At 41.3% G+C, this 14,558-nt stretch overlaps 1 protein-coding gene across 9 annotated transcripts in view; it reads left to right on the top strand.

The window, feature by feature from the left end:
- Positions 1-14,558, top strand: part of Zbtb20 (zinc finger and BTB domain containing 20) — a 257,502-nt gene that overhangs the window by 129,120 nt on the left and 113,824 nt on the right. For 2 of the 9 annotated variants that reach the window (XM_032900215.1, XM_032900216.1), the window contains exon 1: positions 10,528-13,812. The gene's annotated coding sequence lies outside the window, so the exon portion shown is untranslated. Of the gene's footprint in view, positions 1-8,782; positions 9,160-10,527; positions 13,813-14,558 lie in introns of those variants that run through there. The other 7 variants (XM_032900208.1, XM_032900207.1, XM_032900211.1 and 4 more) reach the window with 7 other exon arrangements.

Genomic DNA, 14,558 nt, shown 5'->3' on the forward strand with positions numbered 1-14,558 from the left:
AAATAAGTGGCCCAGTGCATAATTTTTTTAAAAAAATTAAGAATTGCAACTCTCACTTCAGTGATAATGATGCATTTATCTATAGACACGTTGTGTGCATGAATTGCCCCCAAGAAAAGCCAATAAGAAGTGAATCCAATTAAACAGCAGATAGTTTGGGAGCAAATGCTCTGTATAAACCACTGGTGTAAGCTAAGGAAACTCTAACGGTGTAAGGCAGGGCTGATTCTCCTAGTTAAGAGTGCATGACAGAAGATGTAGGAATGAGTGCACGAGCGTTTAACAGCAGATATGATATCCAGATGCATTCTTTGCAGAATTACATCAGTGATTCATAATAAAATATACCATAATTTCCTCCTCTATTTTCAGGACTCAGAGTGGGTACCACATTACATATAGTCACCTAAATAGGATTAATGTAGGAGCTGTTCATCTGACACAGAATACAGACTTCTTTAAGCAATTTGACTAGTTAAAACAGTAACTGCTTGCTTTGGGGCAGAATGCATGTTCCTGTTCTTTTAAGTCAACTTTTAAAGAATGATTGTCTTTGCTACAAGCTTTCCTACCAAAACACTTGTTGAGCCAATGAACATTTCTAAGGAGATCTTTGGTATTAAGCAATGGATGAATGGCCTTTGTAGATATTTTTAAAGCCCCAGTACCAGCTTTGGGTGCCATGCTTTCTTCAAGTTTGTACTTCTGAATTTATTCTTACTTAGGGAACCTTTTCAAGTTGTCCAAATTGTAGCTATAATAAATTCTACAGCACGTCTGTTTATTATGCAACTAATCATGATCAAATAGAGATATCATTGGGGACTTAAAGAAAATACACCCATAATTATCATTTTAGTTTTAACCTGACAGAGTAGAATTGTTGGGGGGGGCATGGATTGTGTATAACATTACGTGTGAAAACATACACAAGCTAGCATTCCAAGCATGCTATACATACCTTCACTCTCTTGCTGAAGAGTAAGTAATCAAAATAACAACACCAACCAGGATCCGTAGTTCACAAGGCATCCTGGATACATCATCCATTTTAATTCTTAGAACAACTAGTAAGTTTGCCAAGGCACATGTTATCCGCATTTTACAAGTAGAAAGTCTGTGAAGTTTAAAAGGACAGATGATGTGTGTGAGGACACAAAGTTCTTAAAGGGGCATCTGCCTCTCCCCACTCACACACTGTGACAGGCTTAGCAGAAACAGGGACCCAATGTGAACCTTTGCCATACCACAGCCATCCTGCAAGGCGCAGAGGAACTACCAAGGCGTGATAACAGAGGCTTTGCTCTTCAGAGGAAGGAAGCTCCCTCAGGCCACAAGGATACGTGCTATAATGCCATGCAAGAAGGAAAAAAAGATAATTAGCTACCTTGTACAAGGTGCTTTTCCCACTTAAAAAGAAACCTTTGTAAATACGGAGTTTAAGTTACTCAAATCCTGACAGAATCCTGACGGTTTCCTGTTGAATGCATGATTATAGCTAATGTGGTTGGATGAGTCCTTTACAACCTGTGAAGAATGCAGACTTCTGAATCTCAATCCTAATTTGAACAATCCTTCCCACCTATTAGGATTTATGCCTTTTCCATTACAAAATAGGTGAGCATAACCAGTGTGGTTTCCTGGAGCATCCATTTTAAAATGCTGTCTAGACGTACTAGTGATAATGGACTAGACAGTATGTACTTAGAGACTGAGGAAGAGTCATGGATGGGAATCGCATAGGCCTTGGTCTTTTGTTGTCAGTACAGAATTCAAAGCTGTCACTAATCCTGCAGTCCATTGAACAGGGAGATTTTCAGATAAAAAAAAAAAGCCCCAGCACTTAGTCCCAGAGACCAGCAATGCCAGGGCCTCTTACTTATTAGCTCATATCCTTCAGTTGTGCACAAACATCCAGTCATCGTTGCACTTGCAGCTTTCAACTCCTAAGCCTTTTTATCGTGACTGTCAATGTGAAATATCAAAATGTGCTCGGCACCTAGGTCCTAGAACACTTGCAGTCCAAATTGCATTTCTTCCACAATAAATAATTCTGAACTATGAATTTTTCATATTTATGATTTTAATAACTTCTTTTGCATAAGTGAAACTTGTTCTCCCTTATTGGTGAGGAGATTAAAATCATGGTCTAAGACCACACAGTCAGTGTTTAGAGCCACGGCCAAGGCTAGCAGATAACCTCACAGTCTAACATGGTTTTTCTTAGCCTCGTTGAACTTCAGTGTCACTTACCCAAGTGACAGTGGCTCTCAACCAACCACTAGATTTAAAGTCACCTTAAGGGCTTATCAAAATATAGATACTCTGGCATCTATCACTGAGCATCTAATTGAGCAAGCCTAGTAAGGCCCAAGGATTTACAGTTCCAGCAGTTCCTAACCAACACTGATGTTAACTGTCTAAGGAGCGTTCTCATGGGAGCAGCGACCAACAGGCTGCATGCAGCAACTGGATGGCAGGGATACAATAAGGCAAGAGGTTTTCTGAAAGAAGTTGGCTGTAGGTATGCTACCTTGTGCTGCTGTCTGTTTCTCTGTTTCTGACCTCCATTGGGAAAGAGCAGAACAAATATGGAGAGAGGACAAAAACATACTTCGCATTTTGAGAGTTCAGGCCTTATGACCCTCAAAAATTGGACACCGAGATGCTAGAGACATGGCTCAGAAGTTCCATGGGACCCAAGTTGGTATCCCATAACCAAGATGGCCAGGTCAGAGAGTCATACCGTCCATGTGGTATGTGATGCCCTCTGTGAGGACCTGCACATGTATAGGGTACACAGAGGCACATACACATAAAGAAAACATTAAAAGAATCAGACACAGATCCTTCAACTTCCTCCTAACTAGAATGACCATGGTGAATTAACTAGAAATGTGAGTGCTAGCCCTCAGCCAGTGCCTTACCCTGATCTTCAATGGACTCCTTAACTACATGTTTTAAGTGTGTGGCTTTATGTCTACTTAGAAAGGAGTTCTTACAGCAAAAAGAAAAGGCTCATCAATAATTTGCCAGCCAGGCAATGTGACTAATAAAGGATCTTGTAACATAAGCCCAGTTTGAACCAACAAAGTAATATATCTGCCAAAATGAATTTAAAAAAACAAAAACAAAAACAAAAAAGAGCTAAGAATTTTTTCAGTTATATCAAGAGATAATCTCCAGACTAAAGTAGCTAATGGTTCCTATATTAATTTCCTGGGCTTTTATAAGAAATTACCACAAGCCTGATACTTCAATGCCATGCATCTTTATCCCCATTACAGCTCCAAAAACAAAGGTGTGAGTTTGTTTCACTGCAGTAAGCCAGGGTCTTCCTGGAGCTCATTCATTTTGGAGATTCTAGAAGACAGTCCACCTTATTGCCTTTTGTATCTTCTGAAAACCTCTGCAGTCCTTGGCTTATGACCTCTCTCCTGGATAGTTCCACCTCCAACTCCTTTTGCCAGTATGTCAACTGACTGGTCCTCCTACCTCTTTCTTACGAGAACTTGATTGTATTTATAGCCTACCTAGGAAATCCCAGATAATCTCCCCATCTTTGCAGTGTTGGTTTAATCACATCCACAAGACCCCTTGGCCGTATAAGGTAACCCACAGGTTCTGGGAATCAGGATAGGGGTGCATCGTGGTGCTGCTCATCTATCTGCCTAGCACAGTTCCTTTGCAACATGTTCTTATACACTATGTTCAGAGCTACCACTCTCTTAGCACGAGAATTAAAGAATTTATCCAAAAGGACAGAGAACAGGATTCTGCAAGTCAAGACAATGAAAGCCATCTTGCCAAGTATGGGCAGAGCAAGTGTGGAGAGGGGGGCAGGTGAATGAGTTCCATGATGGGTCAGTGGGTGCTTTTTGTCAGTTATTTGACAGGAAACATCAGAAAAGTCATCTACAATTTAGCTTTCCTCTGTTTCTTCTATCATATCACTCAAATGAATTTTGAAACCAAGGACTTGCTTACCATCTACAATATTCAGGTTGAATATTGTCTGCTTTCTCTTCTAATTCAAAATTCACTTAAGTTTTGTATTGGGAGTATGTTCTCTAAGGACTTCTGTAAAATATACTGGAGAGGCTATAAAATAAATAAACAGTACAAGTACTTTCATTTGACTAATTCTTAAATATCCTACTGAATAATATTATTACAAATGTTAGGGTAATATGTGTACTCATTTTATATATTTATATATTGGCAACAAAAGGCCAAGATAAAAATATTGTATTAAGAACTGTGGAAATAGTTGGTATTTACAGCTTTCATGGATATCGTCTACCAGTGTAAGTGCTAGTCATGTGTGGCAATACATTAAATATGCCAAAAAAAAAAAAAATGGTAAGACTTGTTAACACAGAGGTCAGTCCCAAAGCATGAGTAAGGAATAAGAAGACTGTCACTGATAGTTGACCGGTGCCAAAGACAAGAGGGAAGGCTGTTTGTTTGCTTATGGTATTCAGGCCTGGCTTCAGATGACCTCATGGAATTAACCTTTGGTTCTCAAAAGGAAATAGGACTTGCCTTGATACCAGCCTTCCTATAGTATTAGGGTCACTCCATAAGTACTGACTTTTAAGTGGTGATTCACAGAGGACCACAAAGAGTCATTTGAAGGATGTTTATAAGAAGGAAGACTAAGAGCTGAACCAGAAAAAGTGCTTGAAAGTAAATCAAATTCTGGCATATGCTGAGTTATGGCATTTCTTATTATGTGCAGAGTGTGCATGGAATTTTTGAACTAAAAGCTGGAAAGGCAAAGGTCTAGTATACTCTCATGTATAGTAAATAAATTAACCCCTTTTTGTTTTCCATATGCCTTACATTGGTGATTTATTCCCGTACGTACACACCAATAAAGTGCAATGTACCATGTGTGAAGCTGCTTACTTGTGCATGTGACTAGCACATAGGCCTCAGAGATTCTTACGGTGTTGTGTGGACACGTCCAGTCTTTCATAAACCAAAAGTTCTTTTGGAAAAGGAGAGGGGTGTGTCTACTTTTAATTGTCAAGCTTTTGCACTTATTAAACTAGGTTTTCTCCTATAATATGTTTGGAGACTTTATAAAGCAACTGCCAAATAAGTCAGGATCAAATGACTGGATTACTAGCTATTCTAAACAAGAGCTATACTGGCATACTATATGTGCAGTACCTGGTCCTTTTGTCTACTCTAAAAATATCAGAAATTTCATTGACATACTTATGCTTAAAATATGCCTGATAAGGAAATTATTTTATCATAAGCAGGTCATCAGATCTTGAAATATATTTTTCATACATATATATAAAATATTATATATATATATATGAATCCTGTCACTAAGAAAATGGTTTAATAATCTGTTTACTTGATTGCCAAATAAAAAATTCTGGCTCCAACTAGTTATCTTTGTTTCATAATGACTTTCATTTTTTCCTTGTTCATTTATTTATTACATGTCTACTATACACTGCACATTTAGTGCAGAGAGGGAAGCAACAGCCTAAGTGATTATGCAAACCTTAAATATAACTACATGTTTGTGTGTGTTCATATGCTTTTTAAAAGAGCACGTCTGTGACAGGGAGTGACGGATAGCATTGTCAGGGGAAAAATTAAAGAGACACGATGTAATTATCCAAGCTGGAATTAAGCCAATTAATAACCTGTGTGCTAACACTACCCTCAAAGTGCTAAAAATACCATCAGTTACTTAAATGCCCTGGGTGGCCATAGTCAGCAGTCTTCACCTCATCCAGACTCAGCCCTGTGCCAGGGTATGTGCCCCGGCTTCTGATCACGGCTGCACCTGATGGCACCGATGACATAGTCCAAGCTCAAGGTCCTCTGAAGTGATGATAATGGAACGTACATTATGTCTAATGAAATCTTTAGCTGCATTTTATTCACTTGCAGTGCATTTAACCCACTGGTTCGTGAAACCTACTGGGTGCCAGGCTAGCACTGTTACTGAGAATGGGGGCTTAGGGTCATGTTGCCTGCATTTAATCCCAGCTCTGTTTACAGCTCTGTAACTTAGCAAATTCCATGACCTCCCTGTACTTGAGTCTCCTCTGCTCTGAAGTGGAGGCCCTGGAGTCCCTAACTCACAGTGTTGCTGTGACAGTAATCTCATAATAGAGTTGCTGGATCCAAAGCGACTGTCCTAGAATATACTGGCTCTCGTGAGCCAGGAATATTTCTTGAATTTGGGGATACTGAGATTTCCTGGCCTTCAGATGAACTAATGCCTTGCAAGTTGAGATTTTAGAAATGTGGGGTTCTAAGCTTCATTGATCTCTATTGACAGCCCTTTCTAATAAAAGTCTGCGTCTTTGACCTCAGCTTTCTTGTCTGGTCTTACGTCCTGAACAGTCAGGCTTTGAAGAGAATATGCCCAGCACATCCACAGTGCATAATGCTGCTTGTTTAGCTTTCTCCACGACTGCCAGGTCTGTGCTCATTGCTTCTAGTAATCTCCACCATCCCGAACTGGGCTGGGAATGTCACATTTTACAGATGGGGAAACTGAGGCGCGGAGCAAAGCTGTGTCTCGTGAAATGTTATAAAGCCATGTTTGCTGTGCAGCTTGTGGTGTGCGGGCAATCATTTGTAAACGCCTCCCTTCCCTGCGTTGGGCTTCTTTTGACATATACTTTGAGACCTGCTGAGGATCAGCCAATGCCAAAATCAGTTCTTTCTCTCCATCACCTCCGAACTGTGGCTGTGGACCTTGTATTTCTGACTAGTCACAGCAGTTATTGGTAGAGAGGTCAGTGTGCAAATGAACTAAATCACTTTGGCTGGGACTTCTTTTGGATGCCTTGTCCTGAGTAAGTTCCAGGTGCCTGGCATTTCTTTTGGTTTTCTTCTTTCACCCTTAGTAGAGCCGTCGTTACTGAAGCATGACTGACAGTCTTGCTTTTATACACATCATGACTCTTGTTTTAGGACAAGAGGCTTAATCTCTCCAGTAACATCTGATGGCACTGTTCTTTTTATAAGCACCTCCTCCCTTTAAAACATGCACCCTCAATTTTCTGTTGTCAAGAGAGAGCTCTGTACAAAGTGTGATCCCGTGTCCCCAAAAAAAATATAATCAAATTCATGAGCAAATAATACAATTGTCCCTTTTATTTTGGTGGCTTGTTTTCTATTGAAATATATCAGAAAAGTTGCCCATAGCTAATCTTCTAGGTAAAAAAAATCTCATTAGTAATTTAAAACTATAATAAACTGAAAGACTCAATCTCTTTCACCCACTGTGCCCGTATTTTAGAAATGTGTTGTGTGGAAAAATCTACGTCTTCTTCCTGGTAGCACATAGCAGATGATTTTCACCAAGGAGGTTATAAACTATGGGCGAGGTCTTTGCAGATCAATCCTCTGCCTGTGTTAGCTTGAAAACGTAGCAAAGCTATACCTTGCTCAGACAGGACCCCCATAATGTTACATTTCTCTGCTCTACTCTGAAAATGAACGGAGAACTTCCATCCCTTAGCTTATCATTCAAACTAAACCAAAAGATTATTTCCCCTTGGATATAGATGTTTGGGGCGGGGAGAGGAATTTTGCACTAATTCTTTGGATGGACGAATCTTACTATTTTGGAGGCAAGGGTGATTTTCATTATCTGTTGAGCCAGAATATGTAAGGAACTCTAGGGGTTCGTTTGGTGATGTCTGAGAGCTTGCCATACTGGCTAGAACTCTGGGTTCTAGTGTTAACACAGTTACTGCCTGTTTGTGATTTATTGCTCCGAGTTCCTGGGCCTCAGTTTTCTCCCTTGCTGAATTAGGGGTGGGAGAGGCTCATCTCTAGGTCTTTTTCCAGCTTTGTATTCTCTGGGTCTGCAAATCGCCTTCAGTGTCTGCCGTAGTCTGCCTTGCCAGCTCTGTTTGTCACAAAGATTAATCCATTTTCACTGTACCTCGGAGTGCAGCCGGGAGAGGAGGATGGATGGATTGTTTTGCACCCTTTATTGCATCAGAACTTTTGCCTTTTTAGACAAGATTGTGCCATGCCTAAAATCTGTCTGCCTGTCTGCCCACTGACTTTGTCTGTCCTGATCTCTTGCCATGGTGCCTCTTTTTGCCAGCATCCATCTCCCTCCAAGATGTAGATTCGGCCTCTGACTGTACCTGTCTTGTTCTCTGCAGCATCTGTCTGCTACACTCCTAGACCATCGTTAATAAACTTTCACACATGATACACAAACCCCCGGTATGCCGGCACCTGCTTACAAATATCTACATTTCCTAAAACTAGGGGAGAAAACTGCATTTTTTTTTTAAAAAGACCTCTATCTAGTGCCATTTGTGTCTGCACTTTTTGTTTAGTTGTAAGTTTTAATAGTTCCCCCTTTGAGGGTTTGTCAGTACGAGCAGTATTGCTTATCAGAACACACCAACAGTCTTTCTGTAATATTCGCTTTCCCCTCTGGTTCAGCCGAGCCTGCTGACAGATCATTCAAATTCAATTGTTTTATGTCTAAGCCGAACAGCTAATTAAAGTAGGGATGATTAACCTGACTGGCAGTGTCGCTCTCCCTCTTGCGCTCTCTCCCTCTCCCTTTCTCTCTCTCCCTCCCTCCTGTTCCAATCAGTCTTTTTCTCACACACTCTCTCTCCTCTCGGTGTGTCTCTGTCTCTCCCTCTCTCTCTCCTCCCTCTCTCTTCCTCTCTCTCGGTCTCTCTCTCCCTCCCTCGTTTGCGCTCTCTCTCTCTCTCTCTCTCTCTCTCTCTCTCTCTCTCTCTCTCTCTGTCTCTTGCTCTACTGTTTTTTTTCCCTCTCTCTCTCTCTCCTAAACGTGGTCTGCTTGCTGATGGCAGAATGGCACTCGGAGATTTGTGCATTGTGTCTGGTTTCCTACGGGCAGGCTGACCCAGTGCCTCCAGGGACTTATCAATAGACCACTCAGAAGAGACACAGACAGGAGAGAGGAGGAGGGGTGGGGGGAGAGAGAGAGAATCAATATCAAGAATAGAAGGAGCTCCGAAGCCATTTTTTTTTTAAAGAAGTATCGGGACTTGGGAGAGGGTGACAAAGAAGGTTTTTCAAAGAGGCAGTGGAGGAGGTTCTAATAAATTTGGAAGGAAACAGTTCCCTGTCTTGGGAAAAGGAGAACTCCTGACTGATTAGCATTCACACCAGGTATGAGATGTTCTACCCCTTATCACTGTGTCGCAACCGAGGTGGAAAGGCTTTTTTTTTTTAAGGAGACTGAGGGAGCATGTATTTTGCTGTGTTTGTTGTTGGGGGGTAAGAGGGGCGGCGTGAGAAGCTGTGGCATTTGTGTATGGGAGCAGGGAGAATGGAAGCAGTACACGGGGGTGGGAGAGAGTATGGAGTGTGTTACTGTCTTCCCTGTCTTTGTGCACCCCTGGGGGGTACCCAAGTTCATTTCTAGCAGGTGGATTTAGACGGGAGTTACTTAACGCTTGACCGCCAGTTTTGAAAAAAAAAAAAAAAAAAAGAAGAAAGAAAGAAAAAGAAAAAACGCTGCTTCCTATGTCTGTTAAAGGCTCAATTTCTCTTCTCTTCTCTCTCTCTCTCTCTCTCTCTCTCTCTCTCTCTCTCTCTCTCTCTCCTTCCTCCCTCTCCCTCTCCCCCCCTCCCTCTGTCTCTCCCTCTCCCCCATCCGTCTTCCCCTCTCTCTTCTTTTTTTCCTCTTCTAACCAGACAGCGGGAGGGTTCCTGGCTCCCAGCCAGCCCAAAAGCCTCTAAGTGTTTTGCACTTGTTTCAGGGAGTAGCTGCCCGGGGATTTTTCAGCATTTTCACTGGAGAACAAAGAGTTCTTTACAAAGGGAGGGGGGGCTTAATGTCTGATATATGTTTTTCTATTTTTATTAGTTTTTTTGCCTAAAAAAGAAAGAGACAGGAACAGAACATTACTCTATAAAGACACAAAGACATGCAAAAGAAACCTAGTTATCTTTTCTGTCCATCACCCCTACATATATACATAAAAAATTAAAAGGAATGACTAATTAAGTTGGCTGTGTTGCTCTTTTCTCCTCCTCTAGTCTTTCTAAATTCAACTGTTCCTCTGCCCGCTTTGCTGCTCTTTCCCTACTCACAGGAAAAGTTGCTCAGGGTGCATCCTCTCTTAGCCTGTCTGTACCATTTTTGTGTCCCCGAAATCTTGTTGAAGAAAGAATGAGAGTCCATCAAATAATTAATTTAGTGGCAAGAACATCCTCTACTTTTGCCACTTGGGTAAAAAGTTAATTATGGAATTTGGGCTCCCAAAATACCAGTGGGGTACATCAGTTCATTTGATCTCCCAAGTTTTTGCATCCATCTGCTTAAAGGGCATCTCTGTGTCACTTGTCAGTTATAAAGAAAAGGTACTAAGGGAGAAGATGTTTGTCATTTATATTTTGTTTCTATGATATAAATTATCAAACCCCCAGAGAGATTACTTATCCCATCTACGATATATTAGTTCAAGCAAAATATAGTCTAGACGAAGGTTTTCTTCAAGAATTCTGATCGCCACGTAGCTTTATATTCTTTATATTCTGGTTGATGTTTTGCCTATGCGTGTTTATTTCCACTATGAATTTGTGTTTGTAGCAAACATTCCAGAATGCTTATCACTTTCAAATTAATCCTCTAACAAAAGAGAAGGGAAATCGGGATGTGAACTGTGTGTGCAAAGTATAGTAAACAGTGTTGTCTTTTAATACATGCTGAACGTTTATATTTTTATACTAATATCCTTGACTTATAATCCCAGGGAAATGCTTTCCTTCCGAAAGTTCTGCTCTTAATGTGTTTATATTTTGAGTGCCGTTTGGTAATCTTTTGAGGTACATAATGGACACTAAACTGAGCAGAGGGGAAATAGCTACACGCGCCACTACAAAACCCCGAAAAAACAGACTAGGCTGAGCACCTAACTGTGGCTCAGAGAGAAGCAACTACAACTGTCGTTCATGAGTCAGAAACTCTCCTTCTCCTCTTCCTCCCATCTATGGAAAAATAAAACATGTTCATTACCCCTGGGTCTGGCCACTGTAAGAAAATCTACAGGCACATATATTTTCCTGTATGTATGAAGTGCGTGTCTCTCTGTGCTTCTAAAGGGCACAGTGCTTATGGGGCAGAGGGCAACGCCTCACTAGTCAGCCCTCCCGGCTGGGAGGTCTGAGTGCCTTGTGTTTGAAGTAACTTGATAACAAGGAGTCTTTTCGGGAACCCTTCTATGTGTGTGCTCCTTCAGTAATGACCCTCAAATTAAACCTGGCACTGGGTGGCCGAGCTAGCACTTGACCTCATGGAAAGATACTAGAAGTAAGGGAAGTTTGGGCAAATCCAAAATTTCTCGGGTAGGTCACTTCTCACAGTTTTGTGTTTTCTTGAGGAAAATTCTTGAATTACACTCAAATGTCTATATTTTTATAGAATTTATAAGGCTTTTAATGGTGCTTAGGAGCAAACGATCCTAAAATGAAAGTCAGTCACTAAAAATAAAAGAAACTAAGTCTTTAAAAAGTTTTAGCTTGAAGGCAAGAAAGAGGCTTGGGGATTTTTTTTTCTGCCCTTGCTCCCCACCCCCCAACCCCCCCCACACACACACACTTTGCTTGGTTTCTTTTTCTTTTCTTCTCTTTTCCCCCCCTCTCCTGAATCCTTTTGTTGCTGCAGCTGTTGTACCTGCATATTTTGGTGTGTGTGTGTGTGTGTGTGTGTGTGTGTGTGTGTGTGTGTGTGTGTGTGTGTGTGTGTGTCCTCTCCTCACCCTTCATCTCTCCCTCTCTGCTGTTTGGGGTGGCCAGAGTATTTTCTGAGGGGGACAGGGGAGAAGTAGGAAGAGGAAGAGGCTGTTGCTGAACTCGGCAGCCCCCCCACCCTGATCCAACTCAGGCAGCTCCTGTCAGCTAGCTGTGCTGTGAGAGGACTGTGAGAGGTGATCGCTGGCATTCCGGGATTCTTCGTAGGTCTGACCTGAGAGTAACACACTCAGAGTCGAGGAGAAAGGGGAAAAATAGAGGAGGAAGAAAGAAAAGCTCTTTGAGCTGGAATACACTGGCCCTTTCTTCCTGGAGGCAATCCGCTCTGGTTCTTGGCGACGTGTCCTGCACTATCAGATATCATATGACTTTTTATTTAGATTTCTTTTTGGAGAATGGCCTGTTAGGACTCTGTTTGTTTTCTTTTATTTAATTTCCTTCTCCCTTCACCCGCTAGTTTTGTGTATCTGTGTGTCAGAGTGTGTGCACGCATGCATATGTGTGTGCAATTTTTATCTTTGTTTTTGTTCTGTTGATCTGATGCTTTATTTAAGAACAAAGCTTTAATTATTTCAGTATAGTGGTTTAATCATTTGCCAAAAAGAAACCTCATTCCAGGCTTTTGGAGGGTGGGGGTCCATTTTTAAACACACCCATCAACACAGGAGGCCGCAGCTCCCAGTGCCTGCTGGTCAGACCTTGGCCCACTCCCCACCCTCATTTACCCTCCTCCTCAGCAGCATGCACAGCAGCGTGAGGTAGGAAACACCTGTGCGGAGCTGTGAGGGAAATAAAAGTAGAGGCGACTTCTTCAAATCTGGGCTCCTGCTTTCACTTTAATAAACTTTTTTTTCCGATCCTTGATTTTTTTTTTTCTTCTTTTTGGCACCCTCTGTTGAGCTTGAAAACATCAGAGATAGTTAGGGTATGTCTGTGGCGCTTTTGTGAGGCCAGCTGAGCACCACTGGAAAGTGGAGCAGGAGTTGCAATCCATTCAGAGACTTAAGATTAAGTAAGAGGTTTAAATAAGGTCTTTGAGCTCTGTGGGCTGCTCCTCAGGGCCTGGGGATAGGTGGTAAATGGGGTATCTGGGGTATTCAAGGCAGGGAAAGAGAAATTTCCAAACAGAAGAGAGACGGCATTTTTGCTGTAATTAGTTCTTTTAAAACCTTAACTCGGTCAAATTTTTTATTTTATATCTCTCAAAATTTAGCTGACCAGTGAGTGATCAGGTATCTTTGCACGCTTGCTGTGAAAAACAATTATACTGACAATTATTGCTGAATTTACCCTACAATTTGATGTATTTCTTTTTTAGTTTTAAAGAGTTTAGATTTTAGTTAGAAAAAAAAGCATAACTTCTCTTGACGTGCATAAGGTTGTCTATACATTATTCTTGCCATACAGAACATACTAGATTCTGATTGTGTGTGTATGTTTTTGTGTTACAACATGCAAGACTGCCTTAAAGATTCAGGTGACCGCTACATCCTTCAGACCTGTAGATTTTAGCTTCTTGTTACTTGCTCTGAAATTATTTTTAATGGACCTTTAATGTGTGATGTCTTTTTTTTATAACCAATGGTGAGTTTTGTTGAAACTTGAAGAGAAATTTATTCCACCCCTTTAAGAGTACCCAAAAGGGAAGGGAGAACTATTCTCTTTCGGCTCAAAAAATTTTTTTAGAAACCTTTTTCCCCCAACGGAAAACTCCAAAACAGCTCTGTCTCAGAACGTTAAACTTGGCATGGGTAAGAAATGTGAGTTTTGCTTTGTTTGAGGAAATTTGTTTTCGAGACAACAATGTTATAAATATTTTTAAGTTGCCTGCTGAGCATGCGCTGTCTCTGACTTTATTCATAGTTTTAAATACACACCAATGCAATCTTCTGAATGGCCACAGGTAAGGCTGTCGGTTTGTGGGATTCTACTCTGAGGCACCTTCAGTGAGTCTCCTCAGTTTTCCAGAAGGGAAAAGGGCAGGAGCTGAGCTCAGACCTGGATACCCTTCTAACTATCATAGAGAAAAAGTGAATTGCACACTAAGGCTTGCACACTGTACTTAGGGTAAGTACTATTCAACTTTTCTTTCCTGTATGAGTTGCCTGCCTTAACTTTCTAGCGTATTATTAGCAGAGTAAATGGAGATAAATTTTAACTCAAGGAGGAATTTGAATGAAACAGAAGATTTTCAGATTTAAGGGCATCTATTGTGCATAAATTTAGGGATCCGAGAATTTGCCATTAAAATGCTAGCAGCTCAGTGCTTACAGAGCAAAGATGTGCTAGTCTGAACATGTCTGATCTCATCTGGAATCGAAAGCTAAATCTAGGTGGGCCTGTTACAATACCAGAAGAGGAACACATGTGTCTTTTGTACAGGCTTTTTTTTTTTTAACCCAGCGTTCCAAAGGCAAGCGACAAAAGAGTTGGACTGGCCTCTTGCTCAGTTGGTCCTGTGCTCTCTCCTGCAGACACACACCCAGGTGCTCTTGCTTGTTCTGTGTTGTCATTGCTGCTGAAGTGCAGTCTCTGCAGTCAGTGATGGACACACTTCCCATCTCCAGAAAGCTTTATCTCCATTCTCGGTGTGATGTTGTCTCATGTAGTCGTCTTCTCAGGTCTGCACTGGGGCTCTCAGGCTGCACAGTTCTGACTGATTCTTACTTGAGCGTAGTTCTTCACTAGCTGTCTGTTAGAGTCATGGTGGAGGGTTTTTTCCTCATTCTGGGAGGCCTTTTTAACTATTCAAACAAGTTACCCTTGAAGATGAAATTTCTCATACTTGTGACTCGGAACTGAACTTGTCTTGA

This window comes from Rattus rattus, chromosome 4, assembly GCF_011064425.1.
Source record: "Rattus rattus isolate New Zealand chromosome 4, Rrattus_CSIRO_v1, whole genome shotgun sequence".
In the NCBI taxonomy this organism is placed as follows: domain Eukaryota; kingdom Metazoa; phylum Chordata; class Mammalia; order Rodentia; family Muridae; genus Rattus; species Rattus rattus.